The sequence below is a fragment of the Protopterus annectens genome, chromosome 8.part0, assembly GCF_019279795.1.
Source record: "Protopterus annectens isolate FY-2018-M chromosome 8.part0, PAN1.0, whole genome shotgun sequence".
NCBI classification, from domain to species: domain Eukaryota; kingdom Metazoa; phylum Chordata; order Ceratodontiformes; family Protopteridae; genus Protopterus; species Protopterus annectens.
In genome coordinates, this window is record NC_056741.1 from 1,626,607,771 (window position 1) to 1,626,619,034 (window position 11,264).

An 11,264-nucleotide genomic window follows, 5' to 3' on the forward strand; every position below is an offset into this window, starting at 1 on the left:
GGAGTGCAATGAGAAGGTGTGAGGGCTCATCACCTGAGTCCATGAATGATGCTACCCCAAGAGCCTTTCCCACCTTGAAAGCAATTATCTTTCTCCAGATCTGGTCTCCATCAAGGGCTGTAGGTGGAATGCATGGTATAAGACATGCTATCCCTACGTGCAACTCCCGGAGAGGCAAGCAGGCACCATGTCATCACTAATCAAGTGCAGGTTGACTGGGTCATAATCAAACTGCCATTTCTTTCTATGCTATGCAGCCAGTTCCAACTCCTGTTTTCTTACAATTTCAAATCACAAATCCCCATGCATGTAGGCATGAGAAACAGATACATGCTTTTAACAAAATAAACTGATGTATGTGCTTGGCGTGTAGTGGAGCTGATTATCCAGATCTTTAGAGAAAATCAAACATAGAAGATATAGTGCTATAGCAATAACACCTGAGGAATATCCAATTATGGGACCCATTGAGATAGAATTCTACAGTGGGACAAGACCTCCACGGCATCAACGCCATATTATTTACCATAAGTTATCCTTACAAAACTTCACAAATATAGTCAAAGTCCCTTAAAGTAATGTGTTGTAAGAGTGATTTGACTAAGCACTGGGGTGCCACTATCATATCCTTTCAGTACTCCAAATACTACCAATAATGTACAAAATGGTTCACCAGTAAAAAACAGTACTTGTGAAAAAGAGCAAAGAAGCAATACAGGAAATGTATTAGTTAGTTTTGCTTTACCCTACACATATCACTATACTTGGTATCCTACAGACTGCTAAGAGGTGACTTGTGTCTGGCATACAAGGCATCCTCTGATCCATTACTGATGGATTTACTGCACATCAGCAAGTCAAATGGCATCAGAAATACTCTGTCTAGGGATCTAAACCTTTTCTGCAACATCAACCGAGCAGACTACCCATCCACATAAAAAAAAAGTTCAGTCCTGTCCATATTCAAGCACATCTTGGATCTATGAATGGGAAATAGAATATTTACTCCAGGATGGCCCCTGTACTACTAATGGACAGAGTCAACTCCTAAATGCCTTATTCAATGTATGGGACCCCTCAAATTATCTATGGTATGATCACAGTTATTTTCATTAGGAGTAATATGCAGTTATCAATTGTGGCATGGGAAAAGGCCAATCTCTAACCAAATGTGATAGGTTAATTTTTGCACGAAAAGGGAGATTGGCTAGGTGTAAAATGGCCTGCAAGGGCAGCTGGCCTAGTACTTACCTTTGATCATATGAACCTATATAGAGTATCTTACAAAATGTGGACTTCAATCCAAGGGTCACAGGAAGAACACCAGGAATCATTGTCCTCATCTAGTGGGTCATCCTTTATGTTATCATGAATGTCCTAATGTCTTCATTCCAAGTTGAAATAATGAATAGAATTCGTCACCTGCTACTCAAGGTGTCAGGAGTGTTTCTGGGATTGGGATGGTTTGGATGTTGTGAATTGAACTATGTTTGACCATGGGTTGGGGAGAAAACTTTTTTTTAAATACAGAATACCTATGTCAGGTCTTACCAATCTTATCCAGTGTTCAGCAGGAGAATGGCTTCCAGAGATCTGTCTGAATTAGTTAGTGGCTTTTGTTTCTCTACTGTTGTCATGAACCAATGGCCATATTTTCTCTACCCCTTCTGGAACTCTAATGTCTTCCTACAGGAAAATATTCCAGATGCTGCTATAAAAAATGCATTTGCCCGGTTTTGCGTGCCGGGCATCACCGGTTAGCTAGGGTATAACTATTCCTCACTCCACAAAGTCTCCTCTTCAATTTTTCCCTTGGAACTAGACAAACCTTCAACTTAAACACTCAAGCCATTCATTTCTCAGCCCAGCACTTGCTCAAAACTCATAGCAAGCACTTATAAACCATAGCACTAGACCCCCCTATACTGTACAGAAGGACAAAGCCCTCTATTCGACCTTACCAGCCATTCAGTAAAACAATTCACTGTACCTATCCAGGCATGTCCAAAGGGCAGTTTCTGGTATACTCCCCAGTCCAACTGGTGAATCTGGGCATTTTGAGGTAATGTTACAACTGCCTCATGTACACAAACAACCCTCTCCTCCTACCATCAAACACTAATACATGCGGGAGATGCAATTATACAGCCAAACTGGAGGCTAAGCTCTCTCAACCCAAGACTAGAACAGGCAGTCAAGAGGAGAAGGGAAATACTTGCATCACACCACCACTCTCACGTAGACCCATTAAACCAGCACCGGCAAAAAATGCACATAAATACACAAAAACATACTCAGAGGCTCTAAATAAAAATCTGCAAAAGCAACAGAGACCTCCAAAGCAGACATCCAAGCAGCCTCAACCCCCAAATGAAACACATACTTCACAAAACCAGTGTGCCACGCAATCACAGCCCTTAAGGCAAAATAACATACCCAACATACTAGTAATAGGTGACTCTATAGTCAGGCACACTGACATCCCACTCACTAGGCTGAATAAGGAGAAGGTTACTGTTTTCTGCCTGTCGGGTGCCAGGATCCACCGTATAACACAAGCACTCAGGTCACTCCAGAACAAGTACAAATACAACTCTGTCATTGTCCATGTTGGTGTGAATGACCTGAGCTGTACCTCCCGGGACTACATGAAAAGAGACATGGAAGAGCTTTCTGATCACATAGCCCAGGCTGGTATGACCCTGACCCTGAGTAGCATCCTGCCCTCACCAAGAATGATACCACGGTATAAAGAAAACAATTATCAATTTCAACAATTGGCTAAGTATCTGGTGTTATTCAAAGGGGATCCAGTGTCTGTCCGCCTGGGATGACATGGTCGACAAGCCACACTACTTCGCTAGAGATGGCTTACACCTGTCACCCTTAGGCTTTTGAATACTGGTCAAGGCTCTTGCCACCCCCATAGTGCCTTTTTTAGGCAAGGCTCAAAAGACAAACCCACAGCAGTAAAAAGCACAAGTAACAAAAAACTGAGGGTAATGCTACTCAATGCCAGAAGTCTAAACCTCAAAATGCACGCACTCGAGGCACTCCTCAGTATGGAGAAAATCAATATATGTGCAGTAACAGAAACCTGGTTTAAGGCTCCAGAGAGCACCCCAGCAGTGCCAGGCTACAACTCATGCCATACATTTCGGCCACAGAACCCGGACCGAAAAACAAAAGGTGGGGGCGTATCCATATTCATCAAGGATACCCACACCTTCAGGTTAGTGGCACAGCATGATGCTTCAGAGATCATCCACATGCAACTAACAATGGGCAAAACTGCAATTCAAATTGTAGCTTGCTACAGATCACCCACCATGTCTCAGGACCCCCATTCCATGTTTCTGGAAACACAGGGAAACATAAAGGTCCTACCAAACACCCTAATATTGGTGATTTCAATTACCTAAACATTAACAGGGAGAACTACTCAAGTACTAACTCCCTTGCCCAACATTTCCTAGAATTTATAAACTCAAATGCCCTGGGTCAACTGGTCTACACTCCCAGCAGAGGTGACAACATATTGGACCTGGTCATCACCAACATAGGTGACTGGTGTTCCACACCGCAGGTCAACCCCTCGCTGGTTAAATCTGACCATAAACAAATCCCTTTAGATATCCACATTCCGCCCCCACCCCCGGACAAAGAAACCACCATGAAAAACTTTTCAAAAGCAAACTTCACATTATTTAAGACCGATATGAAAAGTTTCAAAGCCCCCATGCTAAAGGATAACACAGTCCAAGCTGCAAAATCCTTTACTAATGCATTCTATGGGCAACTACAAGAATGCATGGATCATGCTATCCCAAGCAAAACCAAGACTCACTCCTCCAAGAAAAGGAAACCAGTCTGGTGGACCCCTGCCATAAACAAGCTATACAATAGAAGGAGGAAACTATTACAGAAAAGAGAAAAATCCCAAGAAGGGAAGACATCCCTGATCAGTATCAGCAAGAAACAACGATCCCCCATAAAATCATCCAAGGCGAGCTTTGAAAGAAAAATTGCCAAGGACTCCAAAGATAAACGCAAGGCATTCTTTAGCTATGTCAAGAATCTAAGTGGCAATGCTCAGATCTGCTTGGAGTTAGTGCAGAATGGCACAAAATACACTGAACCGACCGATATCGTCAACATCCTGGCAGACAGGTTCAGTGCAAACTTCACCCCCACTCTCACCCACTAAAAGGCCCATAACCATACCAAAAGAATGTAGAGCCCCTGAAATCACAGACAGTCAGGTTAAAACAGCCCTCTCCAAAGCCAAAAACACAGCATCAATGGGACCAGACGGTGTCCCTGACTCCAACCCACACAAGCTCAAAGAAGAACTATCCCCTCACTTAAACACACTGTTCAAACTCAGCCTCTCCACAGGCTACATACCCATGGAGTGGTGCACAGCAACGGTTATTCCGCTCCACAAAGGTGGAGCCATAACAGTCCCCAGAAACTATCGCCCAATAAGCCTGACTAGCTTGGTCTGCAAGGCTATGGAGCATATCATCATGGAACTCATTAACAGAGAGACTGGGAACCTCCAAATACTGGACCCTACCCAGTTCGGCTTTGTTAAGGGCAGATCATGCCTCCTAAACCTGGTGAACTTCTTTGAGACAGTTACCAAGGCTATAGATTTGGGAAAGGTGGTACACACAACCTACCTAGAACTCGCAAAGGCCTTTGACACCATTCCCCATTCTGGTATTATAGACAAGCTCACCAGCCTGAACATAAACCCCTACATCACAAGATGGTTGCCAACTGGCTCACGGACAGAACCCACATGGTGAGAGTTGCAGGAGCTAGGTCTGACTCTAAACTGGTTACAAGTGGCGGCCCTCAAGGCTCAGTCCTAGGACCCCCCCTGTTCGGCATATACTTCTCAGAAGTACAGGCAAGCACAGGAGGATTATGGCTGACCAAGTTCACAGACGACTGCAAACTAGGGGCTATAACTGACTCTCCAGCTGACACAGACATCCTCCAAAAGGGTCTCACTGAGACGGATACCAGGTGTCAAAATCATGGCCTCAAGCTACATGCCAAAAACTGCATAGTCATCACCTTTGGAAAAAACAAAGTACCCACAAACTACCACATAGGTGGTAGTCCCCTAAATATGGAAAATGTAATAAGGGATCTGGGGACCCAAGTAGACAGTAATCTCTCCTTTGATAATCACACTTCCAAAGTGGTTAGAAAATCCTTCTATGTGGCCCACCTAATCACAAAAGGGTTCGCATCCAGATTAAAAGAGGTCATTGTGCCCCTCTACTCATCACTCATCAGACCCATCATAGAGTACAATGCCCCATTTGGGATGTAGCTTACAAAACACCTGGCTGCAACAGCTGGAAAGACCACAGAAGTACCTCACTAAGAGGATCACTGGCCTCAACCAGATGATCTATGCAGCTCAACTGAAGAAACTCTAGCTGTACTCAGTTGCATACCACCTATTCAGAGGTGATCTCTGCCTGACATACAAGACCATGTCCAACCCAGAATTGATGGACATGCTCCACCTAAAGAAAACCTTATCCCCTCGAGCCACATGCTCTAGGGATCTAAACCTCACCACAACAATAAATAGGATGTGCTGGAGGGATAGATTTCTGTCCCAGAGACTTCCCATGCTTTGGAACAAGATTCCAATCTACATTAGGCAGAGCTCCTCACTAACACTCTTAAAGAGAAACCTTGACGAGTGGATGGGAAACAGAAAGTTTACCCCGGGGATCACTTCAGTGGTTCTGCTGGACAGAGGCACAGGGAACTAATCTAAGAGCGTGGCGAAAGCCAACACATTCTGGCTAGGATTATAAATGCCTTCGGGCAGATAGCCTAGTACCGACCTATGAACCTATGAACCTATGAACCTATGAATGCTGCACCTCCTTAGCCTTCTAAAATGAGCTAGGTACTGCAACAGTAATTTCACCCCCCCCCCCCCACACACACACAAATATACACACAGTGAGAACAACCTTCTCCTTCAGTGAAAGTACAAATAGCACATGTTTTCATTGGAATAAAACAATAGTAGGTCAGCCTTTCTGAACTCTGTGATGCAGAAATTACTGCACCCCCTTTCTGATACCAACATCTGATATTTGCACTTGTATATCTCTCAGCCATGATGCTTGTAGCTTTACTCTGAGGTCATAAACAAACTCAAGATGGCAAAACACTTGGCTGTAAATCAGGTTCCTCACAGACCCATAATGGAAATAAGAAAGACAATCTGTTGTAATGTTCCATTCGACTGAAACATCCTTTATTAAATCAGATCACCAAGCCTTAGCTTTTCCATAAAGTCCCAACCTAAAATGGTTCATAGTTCCATTGTCTTCTTGTATTTCTCCAAGGCAAACTTCATAATTCTACCTTCAACTGTAGGGCAATTTAAATGACGCCCCCCTCCCACACACCACCACCACCATCACCATTTGCCTCACTCATAAAAACAGCTATTTTTGCCTCTGAATATTACTATTATCTAAACTCCTGCACTGAAACATCTGTACCATAGTTCTAGACTGCCCAGATTTTTTGCAGAATGTCCAAATTTTTGGTCTCTTCCTCATAAAATTTGTGGTTTCCTGGCAAATCACTGGGATGATCTGAGAATTAAAGTCACTAAATACTGACTGAGTTTCAGACTTCAAATCCTTCAGAAAATGTATGTTAAAACAAATCCTGTTACTCTAGCAACTTCCCAAGTTTATAAGAGCAATATTTAAAATCTGTCCCTATTTTTGGGCCTTTGCCCCACCATTTTCTCCAGATTTCATGCACTAAGAGGTTTAGAGGTATGATATGTACCCATTCACCAAAAATAAAATGAAAAATTTAGAAACAAACCGTTCAGTCTTTTGGCTTTTCCAGGTTAGGAGTCGCCATAGCGGAACTCTGGTCTGCTAATGATTGGCAGTGGATTTTTACGGTGCCAAGTTGCCAGCCCGACAGCCAACCTTCAAAGAAAGCACACCCATTCGTGCACACACCTACCTGCATGTCTTTAAATGTCACTCAGCTGCATGGAAGACATGCAGACTCCACACAGAAGGTGTTCCAGCCGAGAATCAAATGGAAGAACCTCTTGCTGTGCAGTGACACTAACCGCTACAGCACTGTGACCTAGTAAAACCCCCAAATCAACATACTCTACAAGAAGAGAAAAAAATCCTTTCCCTAAAAAATAAACTAAAAATTTTCTCATTTCAAAAGTGATTTCAAAAAAATGAATGAGACATCAAGTAAAAAGTTAAAACTTATAAGGAAAAGCATGAGGTAAATATTGCTACCACATCCAAAGTTAAGCAAAAAGCCTTGTTTAACAGTGTTAGAAATCTTAGAAGCAATGCTTAGCACTAATGTGAGCCGATATCAAATGTCACTATTAATTAACACCATGTTATGTTGCAACTATATTATCTGACAAATTTAATTCAAACTTCTCTCCTGTCTCACCTTCATGTTTTTCCCATACCATTCTGACAACACCCAGCTATAATTACCTGATAGAAAGTCCTAGAGATCCTCTGCAAAACTGAAAACAATAGCTCTGTGAGCCCAAATAACATGCCAGGCTGCTTTCTTATTAATAAGACATGCTGCCTCACAGAATCCCACTTAAAACTTTTCAAGCGCAGTTTCTCCATTGAATATGTACCTGAAGCCCAGAGAAGAGCTATTGAGGCATCCTTCAATAAGGTTAGGCCTAGCTTTACCATTAAGCCTGGAAACTACTGACTAATTAGCTGTACTTGTCACATTTATATGGTTATCTAACGTCTCATTATGGATCTCATAAAAAAGAATAATGGTCTAAAATCCCGCAACCTATACAACCTATACAAATATAGCTCCATTAAGTGCATATCCTGCCTTCTTAACCTAGCTTGCTTCTTTTAAATTGTCACTGAGGCATATGATGAAGGTAAATATGTACAAACTGCCTTCCTAGACATTGCCAAGGCCTTTGGCTCTATTTCGTATTCTGGTATTATTGGGAAACAAAAAACGCTAAACATAAACTGATGCATAACGTGTTGGAGAGTTGACTGTCATACAGACAGAACCTATACAATCTGGGTGAGTGGCATACTCTCCTACAAAAGATATGTCACCAGTTGTGGCCCCAGGGTGCCATGCTGAGACCACATTTTTTTGTCATGTACTTCTTTGATGTCAAAATTTACATCAAGGGTCTCTGTTAATCCAGGTTTGCTTATGACTGCAAAGTTGTAACTATTATTGACAGATGGCACCATATCCTTCAGGAAGCTCTTACTTATCCATATTCATTGTGTAAGGACCATAGACTGAAACTGAATATAAACAAATGCAATATTGTACTCCTTGGAGAACAAGAACACAATCACACCTACCACATAAATAACACCTCTTCAAAAAAAAAAAAAAAAGGTAATACTGTTACTGGAGACAGGCTCATTCATTGACAGTTAACTCTCTTTCAAAACACACTTATCTACTGTTACCAGAAAATCTTTTTACTTAACCCATCTACCAATTAAGGGCATATCCTCCAGGTCTGATAAAGTTATTCTCTGTCTCTGTCCCTCTCTCTCTCCTCTTCCTTATCAGGCCCATGCTGGAATATTGTGCCCCCTTGGCATGTATCTCTCCAAACAAATGGGCCAACTAAAAAAGATGCAATGCTTCCTCAGTAAACAAAGTCTCAGAAAAGAGCTTGTAAGCTACACAGTGTATCTGAAAACTCTATGATTCTATTCTGCCTCTTACAGACTTTAATGTGGTGACTTCTGCCAATATTAAAGGTTACAAATTACCTTCTCTTGTTTAACCTTCTGCATCTTTGGAAAAGCGGGAATACCACCACCTCCCATTCTTGAAACATTAACCTACATTGTAATATAAACAGGACCTGTTGTTGGGATATTCTCAGAGAATACCCTAACTTTGGAATAAGCTTCCACGCCATATCAAACAAAGCGGTATCCTTAACCTTTTTAAGCTGAAGTTTGATGATTGAATGGGGAATTGTAAATTGACTGCAAGCCTGGGCCTCCGTCTGTAAAGGAGAGGGGAAGAAAGTAAACACAGCTGGTAAAGCCCTTAATGGACTTAGTGCATACATATAAACCTATAAAACAGTTTTGTGTAACTTCCCTTACACGAATTAATAAACAACAAGCCACACTCTTATAAAATCGAATAATGAAACGTTTTACTTATTGCACTTAGGCAGTACACTTTGAATAATAAATATACAGACAAATATACTCTCATACCAGGCAATATTAAATAAAAACCTTGAATCAGACAGATGCCAATAGAAAAATACCTTAGTATCATTTCTTTGAACTTACCACTATTACTTCTACTATCACTACCACTAACTCAGTATAGCTATACTCTATCTTCCACTTACTTTTCAGGCCATTTAACACTTGAAAAAGACTCACAGGCAAAATTCATATACATGCTCTCAATGGCTCTGGAAAAATGGCTTTATGTCTTCTCCTCTCCTTCTAGGAAGTTACTGCTGCCATTTCATAAAGTCCACTGAACTTAGCAATCAAAAAACAAATACTGACTAAACTGAACTATAGCACTAATGGAAGAGTCACATCACTTGAAAAAAAATACCCAGTGGATTTCCAAAAAAATGAAGCAACAGAGGGAAGTATTCAATCATCACTGCTCTTTTAGAAACCATATAACATCCTCCAAAGCAAAGCTGTTTAGACAACCACAAAACTTCCAGCTCAATTAATGCAATATATCTTTTGACAAGCAGTAGTCTAAAGTGCTCTAAGCCCCACTAATGTGCGCTTGCAAGAATGTGTATGTCTAAAGTAGTTTCATCTTTCAAAATTTCACTGCATTTGTACTAGAAAAACAAAAAAAAACAAATACAGGTTTGTACAGATTTTTGCATTTTGTTGCATCTTTACTGAGCAAAAACAGCTACATGTTTTGTACAGCTTTTTAGCAATGCCACAACTGAGCCTCCTAATGACTTCTAGAAAATGTCTCTGAAATGGTTCGGATACTAATGAAATACCCAAGGAGAAGACTCAAAAGTCTGAACCTTTATTAAAAGTACACATATATGAACTTTTCTCATTAAGCCTTATTTGATAAAGTTCATGTTTTGCACTAAATACAGAATGCAAAGTTACTTATTTATTTTTACATTTGTTAACCGGGTTAGTCTGTCTGGGTTCTTAGAAGCCCTTTTTCAGCAGAGACCCGAAGAGAAAAGCTCCCCCAAAAAAAAAAAAAAAAGTTTTAAGTAAACAAATAGTAAGAACAAAGATAAACACAGATCACATTTTAAGTATACATACTTCTGAAGTAATTACATAATATGCAATAAAGGAATATACAGAATGGATGGAAATACAATACAATACATCTATGGAAGTTTTCATGTAATATGGCAAGAAAGAAGCAGAAATATGATGACTAAGGTCAATACATCGCTGAACCAAGGTACTAGGCATGAAGTAAATAAATATACAGATAAAGTTGTGTGAACTTTGGAAGTTAATAAATAACGTAAAGAACAGTAATAAGGGATTATGGGAAGTGAGTGTAACGTGATCTAACTAGCAGGCATGTAGATGTACAAAGTGGATTGTGGTCTATTTTATAACTTGATTAAGATCTTGTGAATCCATACAGATGCAAATCGTAACAATGCTGCTAGCCTATTCATCAGGCTTTATATGATTTGTAATCGTAGCAATTTCCATAAAGTTTAATTCCTTCTTTGTTCTGCAAAGGTAGCAGAACTTTCTTTGTAGTATTTATTGTTAGTAACACTGAGAATATGTATGAATATAACAAACTCCTGGTAAACAACAAAAGCCAGTAAAGAATCATATTATTAAGCAAATCATTGAGCCTTACATTTTCTTATTCACATAGCAAATATGCATTCACACTATGAATTCTGTTTACCATGCCAAGACATTGACAAGAGAAGTGATGCAAAATTATTTGAATGTTCTGCATTTCATTTATTTGGAAGCAAATCTTGCATGCTTACTTCCTGTATCCACACATAAGCACATTCTGACCTTTAAGTTTTATAGAACAACTATTATAAGTCATTTATGAAGTAACTGCTTGAGTGTGCTTTCTTTCAGACATATTGCTATTTCAGTTATTAATTCTAAGTTCTTCTTTCTAGAGTTACTATAGTTCCATTTTCTGTTTCAATCTTTCTTTAGTTTTATCTTGGA